The sequence below is a fragment of the Poeciliopsis prolifica genome, unplaced genomic scaffold (assembly GCF_027474105.1).
Source record: "Poeciliopsis prolifica strain line A6 unplaced genomic scaffold, Auburn_PproV2 SCAFFOLD094, whole genome shotgun sequence".
In the NCBI taxonomy this organism is placed as follows: domain Eukaryota; kingdom Metazoa; phylum Chordata; class Actinopteri; order Cyprinodontiformes; family Poeciliidae; genus Poeciliopsis; species Poeciliopsis prolifica.
Genome location: NW_026562469.1, coordinates 912,501 through 932,124, shown reverse-complemented (window position 1 = coordinate 932,124; position 19,624 = coordinate 912,501). Strand labels below are relative to the sequence as shown.

The window sequence follows — 19,624 nt, the reverse complement described above, 5'->3', positions numbered from 1 at the left end:
TTCCATTCAGTGATTAAACGCTTTGTACCGCCAGAGAGCGAGCCGGGGCAGCTGGCACGGTGTGTGTGTGTGTGTGTGTGTGTGTGTCAGAGCCAATCACTGAGACACACACACGTTCAATAAAAGCTTTGTTTTACCTGGAGGGACACAGAAGTTATTGGAACAATAAGTCTGGCTGCAGACGGAGCAGCAGTGAGCGCATCGGGAAGAGCGCCACCTGCTGACGTCATTCAGTCGCTCTCCGTCCAGCGCTCAGAAACAAGGCCGGTCCGGTTTGGTGAGACCGGGTCTCAAACCGATCTCATCAAGAGAAGACCAGGATCTGCTCTGAAAAGAACCCAAGATCAGATCGGCTGAGTCCAGTTTGGTCCAGTTCAGACTGGGTCTGGTTCAGACTGGGTCCAGTCCAGACTGGGTCCATTCCAGTCCAGACTGGGTCCGGTCCAGTCCAGACTGGGTCCATTCCAGTCCAGACTGGGTCCGGTCCAGACTGGGTCCGGTCCAGTCCAGACTGGGTCCGGTTCAGACTGGGTCCATTCCAGTCCAGACTGGGTCCGGTCCAGACTGGGTCCGGTTCAGACTGGGTCCATTCCAGTCCAGACTGGGTCCGGTCCAGTCCAGACTGGGTCCGGTTCAGACTGGGTCCGGTCCGGTCCAGACTGGGTCCGGTTCAGACTGGGTCCGGTCCGGTCCAGACTGGGTCCGGTTCAGACTGGGTCCGGTCCGGTCCAGACTGGGTCTGGTTCAGACTGGGTCCGGTCCAGACTGGGTCCGGTCCAGACTGGGTCCAGTCCAGACTGGGTCCGGTCCGGTCCAGACTGGGTCCATTCCAGTCCAGACTGGGTCCGGTCCAGACTGGGTCCGGTTCGGTCCAGACTGGGTCCATTCCAGTCCAGACTGGGTCCGGTTCAGACTGGGTCCGGTCCAGACTGGGTCCAGTCCAGACTGGGTCCGGTCCAGACTGGGTCCAGTCCAGACTGGGTCCGGTCCAGACTGGGTCCGGTTCGGTCCAGACTGGGTCCATTCCAGTCCAGACTGGGTCCGGTCCGGTCCAGACTGGGTCTGGTTCAGACTGGGTCCAGTCCAGACTGGGTCCGGTCCGGTCCAGACTGGGTCCGGTTCGGTCCAAGATGAGACAGATGTCTAATGTCTTCTTCATATAATAATGTGACCAAAATTAGAAGTTATTTCTAGTTCTGAGTTTGTGCCTTTTAGCAACACGACAACCGAGGAATGAAACCGAGTAAAGCAACGACTGCTCAAAAAAAACTCCAATTTGTGAAACGGATTTCTACCGGACCGATTTTATGGTAATTGAAATATTGTAACGATGAAAACGTGATGGTTTTGTTTCAGCGTCAATAAAATGAAAGTTTGTTTTGCTCAATAAACGCCGAGCGTTGCTAATTAGCATCACAGGTAATTACAATTAGTGGAAACTGTGATGTATGAAATTATAATCATTGATTAAATTCACATCGTTCCCCGCGGCGGCTCGGCGTTCCCCGCGGCGGCTCGGCTCGGCGTTCCCCGCGGCGGCTCGGCGTTCCCCGCGGCGGCTCGGCGTTCGGTTCTGCTGTTTTCAATCAGAACAAGCTGTCCTGTGGTGACGTCATCAGGACATATTGCATGAATGTCAGCAGTGGTGCAGATGACACACAGCTTTCTGCTGCTGGTGACTCAGGAGCGTTTCCATCGTGAAACATGGAGACCTTGAGGAAACTGCTCAAGGAGTTTGACTCAGATTGCATAACATACATTTTTTCCCGTTTCATCACTTTTTCCATCCATCCATAAAAGTTGAGTGAGCTTTGGAAGTCTGGGTCAGAAAAACGTTTCGAATTTTGACTGAAGATCAGCCAAAGTCAAAAGACAACGTTAGAAAAAAAAACGTTTCAACGATTACAAGAAATTCTCCGAGCTGAAGGAAAAAAATTATAAAATAAATGAAGACCTGAAGGCCAGGAGTCTGATTAATGAAGTAAGGTAGAAAGCCTGGTGTGTGTGTGTGTGTGTGTGTGTGTGTGTGTGTGTGTGTGTGTGTGTGAGAGAGATCCGGCCGTCTGCAGGTTCCTGCATATTAAACCTAAAGCATTTAACGGCCTTCTCGGTGCCAGGCCAAATAAAGCGCCGGGCCAATTCCCCCCCGCCGCGACTTTTAGAAATAAAAATAAACTTGCTCAGCAGTTAGATCACAATACCTGCTTTCTTTTTTAGAAAAAGCTGCGTGAATTCTGCTGGGATCACATCTGAGAGCTAATTGGATCCAGAACCGTCCTCCTGTCTGCCGGCGTGCCCTGGAGCAAGGCTGCTGGAGGCCAGCAGGAAGCCAAACCAGCACAGAAACATCTCAAACTGGGAGCTTCGGGGGAAACGTCGCTTCCTGTTTGGCTGGAATCTGCAGGAATATTCCTCCCACTTCTCCTGCGCTTCTATTCCTGCCGCTCTTCCTACGTTTCCCAGAGCGCCGTGGGGGAAGCGTGGAGCGGCGCGGCGTGGAGCGGCGCGGCGTGGAGCGGCGCAGCGTCACCTGCGGGTGAGCCGTAGGCGGTCGGACAGCTTCCAGCCCAACGCAGAGCGGCTACCGATCCTGCTTCAAAAACGCTCTGATTGTTTTTCAGCCGCTGCGAGAAGTCGGTCGTAAACGGAGCTTTTTACACTTTGGACAATTTTCTGCTAAAAGCCACATTAAATCTAAAAGGATTAAAAGCACCGTAAGTCAGCTGCAGCAAAGCTAAAAATATCACCTTAGTGCTTTTAGTTGCACCTAAATGTCTACTGATGAATCAGAAAAATAAACATCTCAGAACACGTCATTATATTGGTTTAAAGAAACGATCCATGAGACCAGAATCACATCCAGGAATGAAAATCAACTGATTTCCTAAAACTGAACGGTTTTGATGCTGCAGTCAAATCAGAAAAATCGATGTGTGGAATCAGAAATGTATCAGAAGGGCAGGAAATGATCCAACACGAGGATTCCCACCAAGAGGCAACAGGAAGTCCCGCCCCCACTTCCTGCTGGAGCTGCAGGAGGAACCGGAGGAACTCCCAAAAGGTTTTCCCTCCCTGCGATCTTTTATCAGAAGTTCCTCCCTCCGTCAGCGGGGGTGCTGCTGAGGCCACTCTTCCATCCGATCCGGATCAGAGCTCCGACTGACCCGGGATCCTCCACAGAACCAGCTGGAGGGAAACACCGCACAGGATTCCTGGAAGAACTGAAGATCGGAGCACTGAGCTTCCTTTGCGCGTTTCTTCCTCACGTCCGTCAGTCGGACATCAGGACGGACACGAGACAATGGACGCAACGCGCGCAGACGCAAAGACGCACACAGCAACTCCGATGTCAATTATGCTCGTGTATGTGTTTGTTTATACTCCATAATGGGCTCAAATGTTCCCCTTTCTCCCACAACATGAGGTCACAACATGTGGAAGGGAGGACGTTTTTGCAGCTGTGCTAGCTGCTAGCTGCGTTTAGCGGTGAAACCCAAGTTTCACCAAACAAATAAATCTGATTTGTGCCACTTCCACATGTGACGTGAGCCGATGTTTGGTTTTCTTCCATCCAGTTTTTTTCTTTCTCTATTTTTCTATGAAATCAGAAAAAACAAAACTTCCACCTCCATGATCAGGATGGAGCAAATTCTGACATGGGAACATGGACGATAAGGTGCAATACTCTCGGATCTGAGCTAGGGGGAGCTGTAGATAACAAAAGTGGTCAGTTCCAGAGTTAAATATTCATCAGAATTTAAAGTTTATTGATCTTTCAAAATGCCTTGTTGTATTATAATTATGCTGCTATTAACCTTATGTTACTGGAAAATGGTCCCAAAATAACAATATTATCGTTTATCACAATAACTTCTGCGTCAATTTATATTAATTGTGACAGAGCACTGCAGCAGTAAACTGTCGTAAACAGACCCCTGTGGCGGCCATCTTTACAGCCGTAAACAGACCCCCGTGGCGGCCATCTTTACAGCTGTAAACAGACCCCCGTGGCGGCCATCTTTACAGCTGTAAACAGACCCCCGTGGCGGCCATCTTTACAGCTGTAAACAGAGAGGTGTGACTGCCATAAACCGTTCACTCAGAAGTCTAATGTGATCACATTTAATTACTGACATGAACAACAACACAGACAAAAAGTCAAATTTTAGCAAAAGAAAATCAGAATTAGGCATCAAGACCTGCTGTGCTAATGTAGCTTTAGCTTAGCTTAGGGAGGAATGCAGTAACTGAATGTAACATGAATGTGAAGCCCTCAGTGGGATGGCAGAGTGTGTGTGTGCGTTGAATAGAGCGAGTGTGTGGGAGGCGGCAGCAGCGCCGGCAGGTTGCAGAAACAGGAAGTGGGCGTGTGGCAGCAGGAAGTTTTTGGGGTACCGAGGTTAGAGTTTCTCTGACGGAAATCCTCCAAATTTAGCTCCTGTGACAGAAGATGGGTGTAAATCTGTGATATGTTGCTTCACACGTATCCGCTTTTACATTTAAATGCTAACCTGCGGCTTTCAACAGAGCAGCTTTCCCTTTTTTTACTCATATTTGCCAAATGCAAGTTTAACTCACAGCAGATTCTGGTAAATAAAATGGGAGGATGGCTTTCCGTAGATCAAGAAATCAGGACTTTAAATAGGAAAAAAACATTTTCGGTTCATCATCGTTCCTGTCGTTCTGTTTGGACCCAGAAAGTGATTTTAACCAAATTTCTTGATGCTTCCCTGCATTTTCAAACTGACTGTTTTTTTTTAAAGTTGTGTAAATATTTTCTTCATTAATTTCATTCAAAAAGCAGAAATATGTAATATATTCATATTTATCATTTATTTCTGCATCATTTAAGGATTACAGTTTCTCTCTTTTTAAAAATTTACTTTTTTCTTCCACTAAACTTTCCATTAACTCTGTTTTTCTCCGAGCCAATTCACTGATTCAATTCAATTTAAACATAATTGATTATGCCAATTATTATCTATGAAGCCGCAGCTTTTGTCATCACGAGTGGAAAATCTCCAGTAGCAGGTTTTTATTTCTGAATGGGATTCAGGGTCAAAGGTCAGGAGATTCAGAGATGCTAATCACTTGGGGATTGACAGTATTAACTTTTTCTAAACAAATATAGTTTTTCAGATTTTTTCCTGGATTATACGTTAAAATGTATAATTCAGGTTTTCTTTTAGAAAACCTCCCGAATGTTTTTTTCCCGCTAAACGTTTCAGTTTGTAGCCGTTATGTAACGAATCAGAGTGGCTTATAACGCATCACAAGAGGAGACCCTCAAGGGCTCCTAACAACCACCACTGATGACACACACACACACACACACACACACACACACACACACACACACACACACACACCAGCCTGCGGTTAGCATGGAAACATGATGTGACAGCGTTAGCTAAGCGGTTCCATGTTCTCTGACAGGATCCACTGCAGCAACACTTTTCTTTTCCACCAGACTCACGTTTCCATTTGTTTGAGGGAAACGACGGAAAGAAATGGAGAAGGAGGAGAGGTGAGGAAGGGGGATGAAGGAGGGGCGAAGAGGGGAGTCGGCGTCCTGTTGGTGTAAATTTCCAGTGGAAATCAGAAGCTGGTCATATTTTCCACAGAGCTGCTGGGCCTTGAAACCATTACTGAGATCGCCCCCGTGCATGAGTGTGTGTGTGTGTGTGTGTGTGTGAGTGTGTGTGTGAGTGTGTGTGTGTGAGTGTGTGGGTGTGTGTGTGTGTGTGTGTGTGTGTGTGGGTGGGTGGGTGGGTGGGTGGGTGTGTGTGGTGGGTGTGGGTGTGTGTGTGTGTGTGTGTGTGTGTGTGTGTGTGTGTGGTGTGGGTGTGGTGGGTGGGTGTGTGTGGGTGGGTGGGGTGTGTGTGTGTGTGTGTGTGTGTGTGTGTGTGTGTGTGTGTGTATTCCAGGGGCTTCATTACATTTTCCACAACAGCTTGCAGAATGCAGCAGGAAGCCGAGTTTGTTTTTTAGTCAATAAAATCCTAAGATGCCGTTTCACCTGGTCGCATCACATCCTGCCGCAAAACGTCAAATATGGTCAGCTACCCAACCACCAGGGCTGGAAAGTTTTGTGGAAGGAAAAAAACTCAGATGTGGGGATTCTGGGAAACCCTCGTCTAGACTTGAGGTTTCCCACCAGAAGACTGGAGAAGCTTCATTCAAACTTTAACTAAGCCGTAGAAACGGCATCAGAACAAAAAGCTCAACATTTATTAAAATCCTCAGAATAAACGGAACAAATGGTTTGGAATATTCTGTCCTGTTCCAGACCGGACCTGATACTATACAGCAACCAGACCCACCAGATGTTTGTCTGACCTGGACTCTTGCAATGAAACAGGAATACAGAAATTATGCTTTTATTTTGAAGGTGCGTTTTATTACGTAGCCATTTCTGTAAAATCTCAAATTTTTAATGGCATTAATATTATTTAATGGTAATAAGTAAAAATACAAAACATAAAAATTAAATTACAAAATTAGAGGTAAAAATTATGAAGATAAAAATAAAATAGAAAAATAAAGTAAATGAATAAATACAAATATAAAACTTCAATAAATAAATAAAAAGAAATGAATAAAAAAAGAAAAGTCAAAAATGGAAAAAAATTAAATAAATGAACAATAATTTAAAAATAATGTTGAAAAAGATGCAATAAAAATAAAAAGATTAAATATAAATATTAAATGACTTAAAAGTGTTAGTTTGAATTTGATGTTTGTGTGAGGAAACAGAGACTCAGGCTGGAAATTTACCTGAACATCAATTTAAAATGATTCAGTTTGACGTTCAGTTTCCTCTGAATGCTGGAGTCTGTTCATCCAAACTTTCTGTTGTGGTTGTGGAAAAATGGTGCAACGCAGAAACCGTCCCTGAAGACGAGAGAAGAAAACTCAGGAAGCGCAGCTGAAGAGCAAAAAGAGGCAAAAGCGGAGAACATAGAAGGAAGAAAAGGATCTTTAAATAAACCGACAGATTAAATAACTTTATAAGCAAAACGCCTCCGACGCCAGAGCACAGGAAGAGCCTCTCGTCCCGAGTTCGACATTTTTAGAGCCGCTGTGGGCTGGAGGCTGCGAGTGAGAGCGGAGCGGCGCCGACGCATCCTCCACTCAACCACCAGCTGCTCCAACACCGACCTGCGAACTGACAGACCAGGAGGGGCGAAACGAAGCCAAGCAAACACGCAGAGAAACACGCAAAGAAACACGCAAAGAAACACGCAGAAAAACAAAAAATTCACAGAAACTTAAAACAAGCTCCAGAGAAAACCAAATAACTTAAAAGATTCCGGCACAAAGTGAGTAAAAACTGAAACTTATGAAAAAAACTGGAAATGTTTAAAGATTCTGTTTATTCTGAATCATTTCCCAACATGGGAAAAACAAGAGAACATGCCTCTGAAGAAGAACAATTAGGCTTTCCATGACGACCACCAGACTCTACCAACCATCACAAACATCAACATGTGTAGCAGTGAGCTTCGGTCCGATCAGAACCAGAACCAGCCCGTTCTGATCCAAACAACAGATTAAGTATCTATCAATGTTCATCAATAACTGATTTATTCATTTAAACTGAGACGAGGGAAGAGAAACGATCAACTTTTCATTTATTAACTAAAAATATAAATCAAATCTGAATGTCAGGAGTGAAGCAGATATGAAAATTGATTTTCATTTCTGGTAAAATTACAGTGAAAACAGAGAAAAATTGGAGAAATTAGTCAAATTTAAAGAAAGTAAAACAGATTAAAGTTTAAAGAAATGGAAGAAGAACGAAGGAGAAACTTTCCTCTTCCTCTCCTGCAGCGGAGCAGCAGTGTGTGTTCAGGTGTGTGTTCAGGTGTGTGTGTGCAGGCTGCAGTTTATTCCTGACACAACGGGGGCGGCCAGCTGAATGACTACTGTCCCAAACACCCGTTACTCACACACACACACACAGACAGACAGACAGACAGACACACACACACACACACACACACACACACACACACAGACAGACAGACAGACAGACATACACACACACACACACCACACAGACAGACACACACACACACACACGCGCCCGCCCCCACGCCGTTACATCCGCAGCGCAGCCGGCAGGTGGGAGGTGTGGGTCTGCGCGTCTGCAGCGCCGCCGTGACGAACATCACAACACGATCCGATCCTCCAGCAGCACAGATGGCAGCAGCACAAAGAAAACCACAAACTCACCCAAAAACTGGAGCAGCTTCTGCAGCAGGAGACGCAGCATGCAGAAGGCAGTATGCTGCAGCAGGCAGTGTGCTGCAGCATACAGGATGCAGACTCTCCATCTGCATCCTGCAGTTCTGAACGCATGGCTGCAGCCGCTGCATGGCGGGAAAAAGTCGGAGGGTTTCTGATTCCTGACGTCATGCAGCAGAAACCAGGAAACACGTCCTGCTCTGATCTGCAGCGGTGCTCAAAGGGCGGCCCGGGGGCCCGTTGAGGCCCTCACAAGCATTCTGTGCGGCCCCTCAGCCTCAATGCAACTCGGTTCAAAATGAACTAAATGTTAATTGAAATTCTTCAGGGTTGAATGGCAGCAAAGATCTCCTGTAGCAGTCAGTGTTCCAAGCACTCATTCCAAACGAGGATCAACAAAGACTCAGAAACTGTCTGCTGAACTTCTTGATGTCGTGCACCTACAATTATTTACCTACAATTATTTACATTTTTACTTAAATTTTGACAAAATAAACTTGAAAACATTTATTTTAAAAACCTTTTGAGGTTTGAGATCTTAAGAGGAAATTAATCCATATCTGCTGCCGGTCTCTGATTTGTCTAAAAGTTTCCAGGTTTGATAAATATGTTGACATGTGTATAATGTATTCAATGCTGCAGAAAAATATTTTACTTCTGAGACTAAAATCATCCATTAATCTTTAGATCTGAATCATTAAATACCAAAATAAATCAAAGTTTTAAAACTACATTTAAAGTCAGACATATTAAAACTGTTTCAGGAGTTTTTAACCTGGAAACCTGCAGGGCGTGAATATGGCAAACCCTTAATGGATATAAACTGGGGCAGTGGGCCGAGCGCTCAGACTTGGGGAACGCCTGGAATAATAATCATAACGGACGAGAAACAATTCGACTCGTCTTTGCTTCTTCTGTCCAGAATGGAGGAAAAACGGAAGAATAGTTTCCTTCTGGTAAACGGAGCCGCTGTGAGCCGGCGCTGGTCCGGCTCGGCCCGGTTCTGCAGGAAGCCAGGAGGCTGATTTGCATGGCTGCAGCTGATGCACGCTTCCTCTTCGGTCTGTGGCTGCTCTGTTCGTCCCGCTGCTCATTTGACTAACATTTCCGGTCATTTGGATCAGAAGTTTCCAAACTTTTCAGCTTCCAGCCACAGAACAGCAGCAACAAATATTTACTGCCATAAAGCAACATTTCTGCAGCATCAATATAAAAATGGGAGATTAATACGCCTTCAGGAACCAGAGCAACGAATGATGAATAAAACTTTTAATTCTCCGATTTAGATTTTGTTTTATAATTTGGAGAATTTAATCCAAAGATGAAATTCATCAGTAATTCAATAACTGAATTTAAAATGCAAAGTTTAAATGCATATGGAGTTTTGCTGTTGTTGGAAATTTTTAATTGGCATCTTGTTTCTGAGCTACGAAAAACTCAAGAAGGAAACAATGAAGGAAAAGATTCATATTTTTAGGTTGATGTTTGATCTTATTGTGTTTCAGATTCACTGCAAACGTCTCTTTACTCCTCAGTTTCTCTCCGTTTCTCTCAGTTTTTCTCAGTTTCTCTCAGTTTCTCTCAGTTTCTCTCAGTTTTTCTCTGTTTCTCTGCGTTCAGCTGAAGCTCATTTCTAACTCCGTCTTGTTTAAACTCAGCTCTGTTTGTTGCAGATCTGATGTCATCCAGTCGCTACGAAGCGACATCATGTTTATCGGCGGTGAAACAGTTTCAGTTATTAGAGGAAAATCGTTTTATTTCATCTGTAAACGTTCCTGCTGCCGGCAGCAGAAACATGAGATCGATTCCTCCACGTTAAAATGATTCTCATATTTTAGTCGTGAATCAAAGACTTGAACTTAAACGGCGTTTTGAACCAGCAGAGTGATGACTTTTATTTTGAAGGGACTCGTTGGGCTCATGTACTGAACTCATGTTTTTGTCAGACAGGAAACGTTTTCTGGACCTCTCAGGTCGGCGCCGCCAGCAGCACCTGCTCCCCCTCCGCGCCTCGTCATCCCGTTTCGCTGGTCATCCTTTCAACCTGCAGAGTTTTTCCTTCCTGCACTTTCTGCAGCTGCGGTCGCTGAACCGGCTGCTGCTTTGCATGAGCGCTGGGTCTGGTTGCCGTGGTAACTCAGGACCCGGCGGTACCGGGTCAGTCGTTTGGGCCACTCAGACCAAGACGTTCGTCACTCAGGTGGACGGAAGCCGGGACCTTCAGATCAGAACCTGACCCGGACGTTAACGAGGTGAAATCCGGACAAAGTGGACCCGTGTGCAGAACCGGTTCTGGTGGAGCTGGCGGCTTGCGGCCCGGTTCTGGTGGAGCTGGTTCTGGTGGAGCCCGGTTCTGGTGGAGCTGCAGCCTCTGCTGCGATGAATTCATGAATATTCTGTTTCTCCTGCAGCTGATTTCTGGTTTTCTGGTTGGGTTGAACTTTTCCCGTCTCCCTCATCGATCCCGTTTTCCTCTCCCGTTCCTCCTGATTCGGATCATTCTTCACCTTTTCCCATTTAAAGTTACGTTTCTGTCAGCCGGAGACTTAATTAATCACACGACTCATTAACGGTCTCCCCCTCCACTGTTAATTAATCAGCTTTCTGCCTTAATGAACAGTCTAAACTCGTTAAACCTGTTTCACTCTTAATTAGCCGTTAGCTCCGGGCCTCGCGCCGCGACAGCCTATTAGGCTCCGCGCCGCGGACCGGGTCTGCAGATTACCTCGCCCTAATGGGCCGCTCAAATATTTATGGGCAGGAAGCCGAACGGGAGAAGGATGGATGGCGCTCAGGGAGACTTCAGGCGCCGCGCTGCCTTCAGGTGCAGCGCGGAACTTCCAGAGGTACGGAAGCCCAAAGGCTCTTTCTGCGCCGAGCCGACACCAACGGGTCCGAGGTTCTGCAGCGGCCCGGTCCAAACCAGAGCCAGGACCAGAACCAGAACCGGGACCAGAACCGGGACCAGAACCAGAGCCAGGACCGGGACCAGAACCGGGACCAGAACCAGAACCGGGACCAGAACATTTCTCTTCCATCTTTGTCTCCTTCCTTCATTCCAGCATCTCTGCCTTCTTGCTCTCAATTCACTTTTCCAATCTCATCCTTTCTGAAGCTCACATTGAAGAGAACCTAGCCTCCTAGTCACCTAGCCTCCTAGTCATCTAGCCTCCTATTCACCTAGCCTCCTAGTCACCTAGCCTCCTAGTCACCTAACCTAGCCATCTTCATGCACTGTGTTTCTGTCCTGTAATTGGCTGAATCTAATCTGAAGTTAATACATTAAATGAAATACTGAAAGTTTTACTATTTCAATCCTGAACATGCTGCTAATGTTAGCATGTTCAGGATTAAGTTAGTTAGCATGTTCAGGATTAAGCTAGTTAGCATGTTCAGGATTAAGTTAGCATGTTCAGGATTAAGTTAGTTAGCATGTTCAGGATTAAGCTAGTTAGCATGTTCAGGATTAAGCTAGTTAGCATGTTCAGGATTAAGTTAGTTAGCATGTTCACGATTAAGCTAGTTAGCATGTTCAGGATTAAGTTAGCATGTTCAGGATTAAGTTAGTTAGCATGTTCAGGATTAAGCTAGTTAACATGTTCAGGATTAAGCTAGTTAGCATGTTCGGGATTAGCAGTCAGTTTGTGCAGGATGGAGCCGATGTTAGCTCAATACTTTAGTGCTCAGTAAATCTTTGGGCTTGTTTTGTAAATACTCCAGAAATTCCAGCTCGTTTGTTTTCCTAAAAGTGAGGGAAGATGTTCTGTCAACAGTGGGCAGCAACATGTTGGGGAGGGCCAGTATATTACACATCTGGACACAACATTCCGATCCGTTCTGTGGTGTCTCATTAAGCGGCCATGACGCCACGTCCGCTGATAGAGGAGCTGCCTTCTGCTTTAGCACACTGAGCTTCCTGTTTTCATTATTCCTGATACATTTTAAAGCTCTAATTTATTTGACGGTTTTAGAAACTTTCAGTTGAATCAAGTTCAGCATCTGTGTTGATGCTTTTGGTTATCGACTGTTAGGAATTCTTCAAGTAACTGGATGGTTATATTCATGGGGTTCTGATGAGCCAGAACCGAGACCCCACCTCCTGTATCAGGTGCTGCCGGCCCGGTCCGTTTGGACCGCGGCAGGACTCCCTCCCTACGCAGAACATCTGGCAGGATGTTTCCGTCCTGCAGCTGCTTCTCTTTAAGCTTTAATCCCGAACACATTGGCCCATAAAGCCGGCGGTTCTTCTGGTTCTGCAGGTTGTGAATACCTCCACAGGTGTGACCGTACGGAACGTCCCGACCCATTTAAAGAACACGACGAGGCGGCGGCGCCGCTGCTGATTGGCTTCGCTCAAACAGCTGACTCGCAGTTTGATTCAAGTGAGTCAGTGGTGGATTCTGGGAAGGGGCTGGGTAGAGATGACCAGCACTGATGGGAAATACACACACACACACACACACACACACACACACACACACACACACACACACACACACACACAGTGGTCATGCGTTTTATTGCTCTGGCTGTGCTGCAGTGACAGTCAAGCCAGCGACGGAGGCTTGAGTTTAAGCTGAAGAGACGAAAACAAAACTTCTCAGATTTCAAAATAAAAGCATGGCAACTCATTTTAGCCCCTGGATAAAACCTGGACAGGTGAGCACATTCTCCATTCATACACACATCCTGGAAAACCTCCACAGTCTGAATGTAATCATCACTTAATGACTTCTGCTGCTATCATGATCATCATTCATCCAAACGGCTCCTGCTGCCATTACTTCTTCTGACTCAAACTGCTGCATGTTTTACGGTTTTATATCACAAATATCCTCCTTACTTAATGGAAAAATGAAGCCACACAGTTACAGGCGCAGGCTGATGTGGTTTTGGTGGTGAGGGATTATTATGGGATTATTGCAGGCTGAAATGAAAACCATAAAATCATTTTTTCTAACTTTTCGCACTCAGATGCTGTTTATGGTTCCAATTTCTACACAGTCAGAATGATCAGCAACAATCTGGGTTATTTAGTCTGCAGGGCTTCAAAGGCAAGTTTTCACATTTCATCCATCCATAAATATCAGTTTAAATTAATATGTAAATATTTAGCTTGTTAGCCAAGAACTTAACTAGCTAGCTAAATATTTAATTTGAAAAAGAAATATTTATCTCCAAACTAAACAGTTTTTTTAGCTAAACACGTGGCTTACTTGTTTCCTTTAAGTTTGTACGTAGTCACAAGCTAAACGTTTAGCTTCGAGCTACATGTGTTACTGTATTTTCCAGACTATAGAGCGCAACTCACTTTAAGCCGCACCCACAAATTTATTTAAAAAACTGGAAACTTACATATAAGCTGCTGGTATCCGCCGCTGTCGGTTGCTCAGAGGCTTAACAAACTTGCTAGGCCGCAGTAGCAGCACTGTCCTGCCACATGGACAGCCTTCAACTCAACTAGTGCGAGTTGCTTCCATGCTAAGTTTGAAGACATTGCTGCAAACATGCGGCTTGCTCGAAGTGGAAATAAGCACTTTCTTTCTTTCTTTCTTTCTTTCTTTCTTTCTTTCTTTCTTTCTTTCTTTCTTTCTTTCTTTCTTTCTTTCTTATTTTGACTTCCAATGATTTACCTGCTGCTACAGAGCCCCCTGGTGGTTGAAGAAATATCCACAGAAAAGCTGCACAGGACTGCAAGCCACACAATTTAAAGCAGGAAAAAGTAATGGCTTATAGTCCGAAAAATGCGGTAGTTAGCAATTTAACATGTAGTTGCAATTAGCTTAAATGCAGTTGTTTGCTAAATAATTAGCTTGGAGCTAAATATTTATTGTGGAAACTAAATATTTATCTTCAGGCTCAAGGCTTAGCTACCAACTATGTGCAAACTAACGCAAACAAGCATCCTAGCTTGTAGCAAAATATTTAGCTTGCTAGCAAACTATTTAGCTGGCCAGCTGAGCTTGAACCTAAATGTTTTATATCTTGTTGTAAAAAGATGCTAAATTTGTTAAGCTTAACGTTTGGACAAGTTTTTCCCCTAAATAGTATGAAAATGTTTCTTGTAACCAGACCTGCCAAGTTTTGGACTTGATGATACAGGAAATGTCACTGCCCGGTGCTGGGGGGATGCTAAAGCAGGGCTAGGTGATGCTAAAGCAGGGCTAGGTGATGCTAAAGCGGGGCTAGGGGATGCTAAAGCAGGGCTAGCTGATGCTAAAGCGGGGCTAGGTAATGCTAAAGCAGGGCTAAGGGATGCTAAAGCAGGGCTCAGTGATGCTAAAGCATGGCTAGGTAATGCTAAAGCGGGGCTAGGGGATGCTAGCTTTCCTTTTAGCTCTGAGCTGCTAGAAAAATAACAGCGTGTCTGTTCATAGCAAATACCAGAGGATAAATATAAATATTTTTGCTGCAAGTGGCAGGCAGAGCTTTCACAAGATCTTCTTATTTGTGAATTAGTTTCAAATAGAGGTGTCCACTCCAAACTGAGGGGCACGGGCCTTTTGTGGCCCCTAGATTGATATTGTGCGTCCCCACAGACTCCAGTTCAGCAGTCAGCAGGTGGTTAATGCTGATTAATTACAGCAGAATTGATGAGTTGATTAATTTAATTGGAGTAAATATACTATTTTAAACAATGCTGCCGTCTCTTATTTTATTTTCAGTCAGTGAATTTAACCACTGAGAGACAATACAAGATCTTTCTGTTCTACTTTTTTCTTTTATTACAAACATCAAAATCTTTTTCCACGGTAAATATGATCAAACCTGATTTATTTATTAAACTTGGATAAATACAGAAACATTTTCAATAAATCCTGCAGTTATTACTGACTATTCCTTTAGTTTTTCAAATCAGATGCCTTTTTTTTAATCAGGCAAAGTGCAGAACCGGGTCAGAACATCTGAGCTAGAACAGATGTTCCGTCCTCAGATGGACACGGGCCCGGTCCATCAGAACCAACACAGAGTTATAACCAAAACAGTTACGAGTCTGATGAAGACGAGAAGCAGAACAGAAGCAACTAGAACTGCTTGGATCAGAACCGGATCCAGAAATGAGAGAAAATGTGAAGAAATTCAAAGAAAAAGAAAATTAATCATCAGAACAAATCAAAGCGATTCAAGACCCGTTTATCCAAGCTCCTCCCTCCATCAGAACCAGAACCCAGTGTAGGTGTCCTCCAGATGCCTGAAGGACCCGGGAACTGAAAGCTTCTGGCTCTAATTTAGAGTTTCACCGAAACGAATCCTCTATTTTTAACTGTGTGAGGAACATTCCTGCAGCGTTGGTTCATGTTGAAACGCAGAGCGAAGGGAACACCCCACCCTCTGATGCCCCCCACCTCTCTGATGCCCCCCACCTCTGATGCCCCCACCCTCTGATGCCCCCACCTCTCTGATGCCCCCCACCGCCCCCACCCCTGGGGGCATCCACAGGGCAAAACCTGGTGAAGTCAGGATCACTCCTAAAACGGCCGATGTGTTCTGGTGTTTAACAGTTTGACTTCATGTCACATTCCTGGCTCTGGGTGCTGACCCAACAGGACCCAGAACCGATCCAGAACCAGAACCACCATGGCAGGCTGGACTCACCTGCTGCTTCCCGCCCAGCGGCGCTGTTAGTCCCAACAGGAAGTGTCCTCATGGCGCCATCCTGCCAGAAAACAGAAATTCATTTTCAGCTTCAGATAAAAACTGAAATGATTCGACAATGAATATTTTTACAAGAAAAGCAGCAGCTAAATGTTAGCAGGCGGGTATTTCCATCGCTAAAATGCGTCTTTACAGGCTTTCTGTGAAAATGCTGTAATTATAGATCATTATTTTTGTCGATGTTTTTGAGTTTCTGCTCAGGATGCAGACGAGGAAGTGGCAGGCAGAGCTTTCACTGTTTAGCATCAATAAACAGGTGAAGTCTGTCAGACTGCTTAACATAAAATAAATATTAAAATCTCCAAAAATCACAAACGTAAACATGAACTGATGTAAAGTAACAACTGATCTGCAACAAGTAAAGCAACAATAAAGAAAAAGTTCAGATAAAGTAAAAAATCCCACAGAAATGCAAAGTAACAGAAAACAAGGAAGTGATCAGAGCGACGGACAGGAAGTGAAGTCATGTAAATGATGCAGCTCAGGACGCCATGCTGTGCTGAAATGCCAGAGGTGTGTGTGGGCAGAAACGTCAGCAGAATAATATTAATAAAATATCAATAAAACTTTTTATGCTGCTTCATTCAGGGGCGGCAAAAAACTTATTGTTATGATTATTATTATTAATATTATTGATGCCTGCTTTAGCAGATAAAGCATAAACCTACAGCCAAAATAAGAAATTAGGTCTTTCAAATTAAAACAACTCAAGTAAATTTTAAAAATCAGTTTTCAAATAAAAGTCTCAATACATTTGACTTCTTGCATGCTCCACATAAACATTGACATTTCAAAATGAAAGCCTTTAATATTTTATTGCTAACATAGAAAGGGTTTATGTGACAAATTAGATGATTTATTTTTTCAAAGTAAATCAGCAAGATACCCTTCAAAATAAAAGTTAATTTTAAACTTATTTTAATAGTCTTAACATTTTATTAAGTAGATTATTGCAGGTTCTTCATTGAAAACCAAAATAAAATCATATTTATTTTGATTTGAAAAAGTTCAAATGTGCTCTTCAAAATAAAAGTCTAAATTGTTTCTTTCATTGATTCTTGCAGAAGTAGCTCTAAATTCACAAACTAAAAGGAATTATGCTGCTCTAAGCTGAGATTGTGTTGCCCTTTCACAATAAAAGCATGTTGTAAATAATATAAAAATTGAAATATTTTATGATAAGATGAAATAAATTAATACAATAAAACTTTCTTTAAAGTCAAAGCTTGCAAACAATGGATTACAGCAAACTCAGGTTCCATGTTGCTACTGGACCGAAACCAGAGAGGAAGAGGAGATTCTGTTGGCCTTTCAAAATAAAACTCTCAGGCTTCTAGAAAACTCAAAAATTTTCAGCCTGAAGAAAATCGGTTCTGCTTGTCGTCACGTGATTCAACAACAAACGGGTCAGAACCGAACCGAACAGAACCGGGCTCACAGGCGGGTTTTTCCGAGCCGTCCTCCTGATCCAGTCTGCCAGGAGTGAGGCAAGAAAAAACCGTGACTGTTTTTCTTCTTCATGTCTGTTAGGGTGCACACACCCCCTCCTCCCCCCCCCCCCCCCCCACACACACACACACCCAGTGTTTCCATCCCGGCTGTTTCCACTGAGGAAAATCGTCCGTCCAGCTGCGGCTCCCAGATCCTTTTATTACATTTTTCCAAACAAACATCTCCGCTTGTTCTGCGTTGCAATGTGACACAATCTGGTTTATTATTATTCAAATAATCGCTGCCCATCAAAGCCATGCAGAAAACAACTGGCCCTTTCAAAATAAAACCATCTGAATAGAAATAAAGATGTCATCTTCAAAATAAAAGTCTAAATGTTACATAGTTTATGATTTCATGACTAAATCGGTCCAACATTACCACAGGAAAAAGGATTCTGTTGCTCTTTCAAAATAAAAGCCTGTTCGGACTTTTGCAAATGTTTATAACCCTTCAAAATAAAGCTCACACATTCTCTTTAAAAATGGTTGAATGAATTCTGTTGGCTTTTCAAAATAAAGCTGTTTCCACTTTCTGAAAATATCAGTTGTTATTTTTATTGTTATAAATTATCTGTTAATATTTCATTAGTTATCAATAAATGTCAGCAGAGGAAACATCAGCCTTAAATGTTGACTGTCTTGTAATTAAAATGTCGATGGCTTTCCGTAGCTGTTTGGCCTCCAGGCGGGAAATCAGCTGCATGAAGACATGAGGCTCACAAAGCGGAGACATCGCCGCCCCGAAGGCAAAAACATGGAGCTGCTTCGATAATTTATCAGAAAAATCCTCCGTTCAGGAGACAGGTGAGTTTCACCTTTAATCAGGACAAAGAGCCGAAATATGCAGCTGGATGGCCTAGTCAAAGCCCAGACCAAAGTTTGGGCTTTAAACCTGATTCAACTTAAACCCGAAGTTCAAAGTTGAATCAAGTTTCAGTTGAATCGGGTTTAAAGTTAAATCGGGTTTTGGTTGAATCGGGTTCATAGTGCAGCCTCCAGCCGGTTTACTGAGCCGGGATGAAATGAGGTCAACATCTGGAAGACATGGCTGCAGGGGGGGAACATCCAGCGCCGCTCTCTGGTGGTTCTGGACTGGGAACCAGCTGGAACCGTTCGGACTACGGGAGGCGAGCGGCTTCCCGGCCCGGCCCGGCCCGGCCCGGCCCGGCGCCGCAGGATGGGGGAAAACAAAGAGGTGAAACAGTCGTTCCTTTTTTCCGTCATGCTGGGAATCCAGTCGAGGAACGATGGCTTCCTTCCCTCCACCTTCAGTGGATCCAGCTCTTCCTGCATCACAGCTTTTCCAGCTGCGTCCCAATTTCCAAGACTTAAAACAATAAACCGACCACGAAATGAAATAACCACAAAGTCAACCCATCCACTGAAAACAACAAAAAGCAGGAAATGCACTGATTTTAGGAGCCAGGCTATAAAACCAGACATTACAGCGAAGCCAAACACGCTACAATGACGTCCTGAACGCTCATCTGGTCAACATTCACCCAGTCGACCCAAAACCAGTAAAACCAGTAAAACCAGTAAAACCAGTAAAACCGACCACTAGCAGGAAGATTCCAGCCTGGGACTGGGATCCATGCAGCGACCTGCTGCTGGGTCAGCTGAGCAGCAGGAGGTCGGAGGTCATTAGGAAGCAGCAGCCATTGGACTGGAAACCATCAGGTTACGTAATGAGCCAGCAGGAGGCGCTCATGTAATCACCAGTAAGAAACTCACCAGTTAGCGTGTCAGCGGGCCCCGAACTGGACCGGGGTCCCAGCTGTTCTGCCAGGGCCCAGTGTGACGCGGGGTCGCCTCTGCGCCTAGAAGCCGTTTGCTTTGCAGGCCGAGCCGCTCGTTATAAAGCAGAGAGACCCGCCGCTCACGGACCCGCCGCTCACAGACCCGCCGCTCACAGACCCGCCGCTCACAGACCCGCCGCTCACGGACCCGCCTCTCACAGACCCGCCGCTCACAGACCCGCCGCTCACGGACCCGCCTCTCACGGACCCGCCGCAGAGGAATTTCCTCCTTTCATATAAACTGATAATGGGACGCGACGCAGCGGGAACGGAAAAACCTGAGTGACTCGGCGTTCCAAGAACCGCTGGCGAGCGCTGCTCCCCAAGCAGGCAGGAGAGGAAAACACGCAGGTCACCGGGGTCAAGCAGAGGTCAACCGACAACCAGAGGTCAACCGACGATTCACCAGAGGGCCCTGCAGAGGGC

General features: G+C 44.9%; 1 protein-coding gene across 1 annotated transcript in view; it reads right to left on the bottom strand.

The window, feature by feature from the left end:
* hivep2a (HIVEP zinc finger 2a) overlaps positions 1–19,624 on the bottom strand; it is a 79,925-nt gene that overhangs the window by 26,321 nt on the left and 33,980 nt on the right. Inside the window, 1 exon segment of the mRNA XM_055022964.1 lies at positions 15,847–15,907. The gene's annotated coding sequence lies outside the window, so the exon portion shown is untranslated.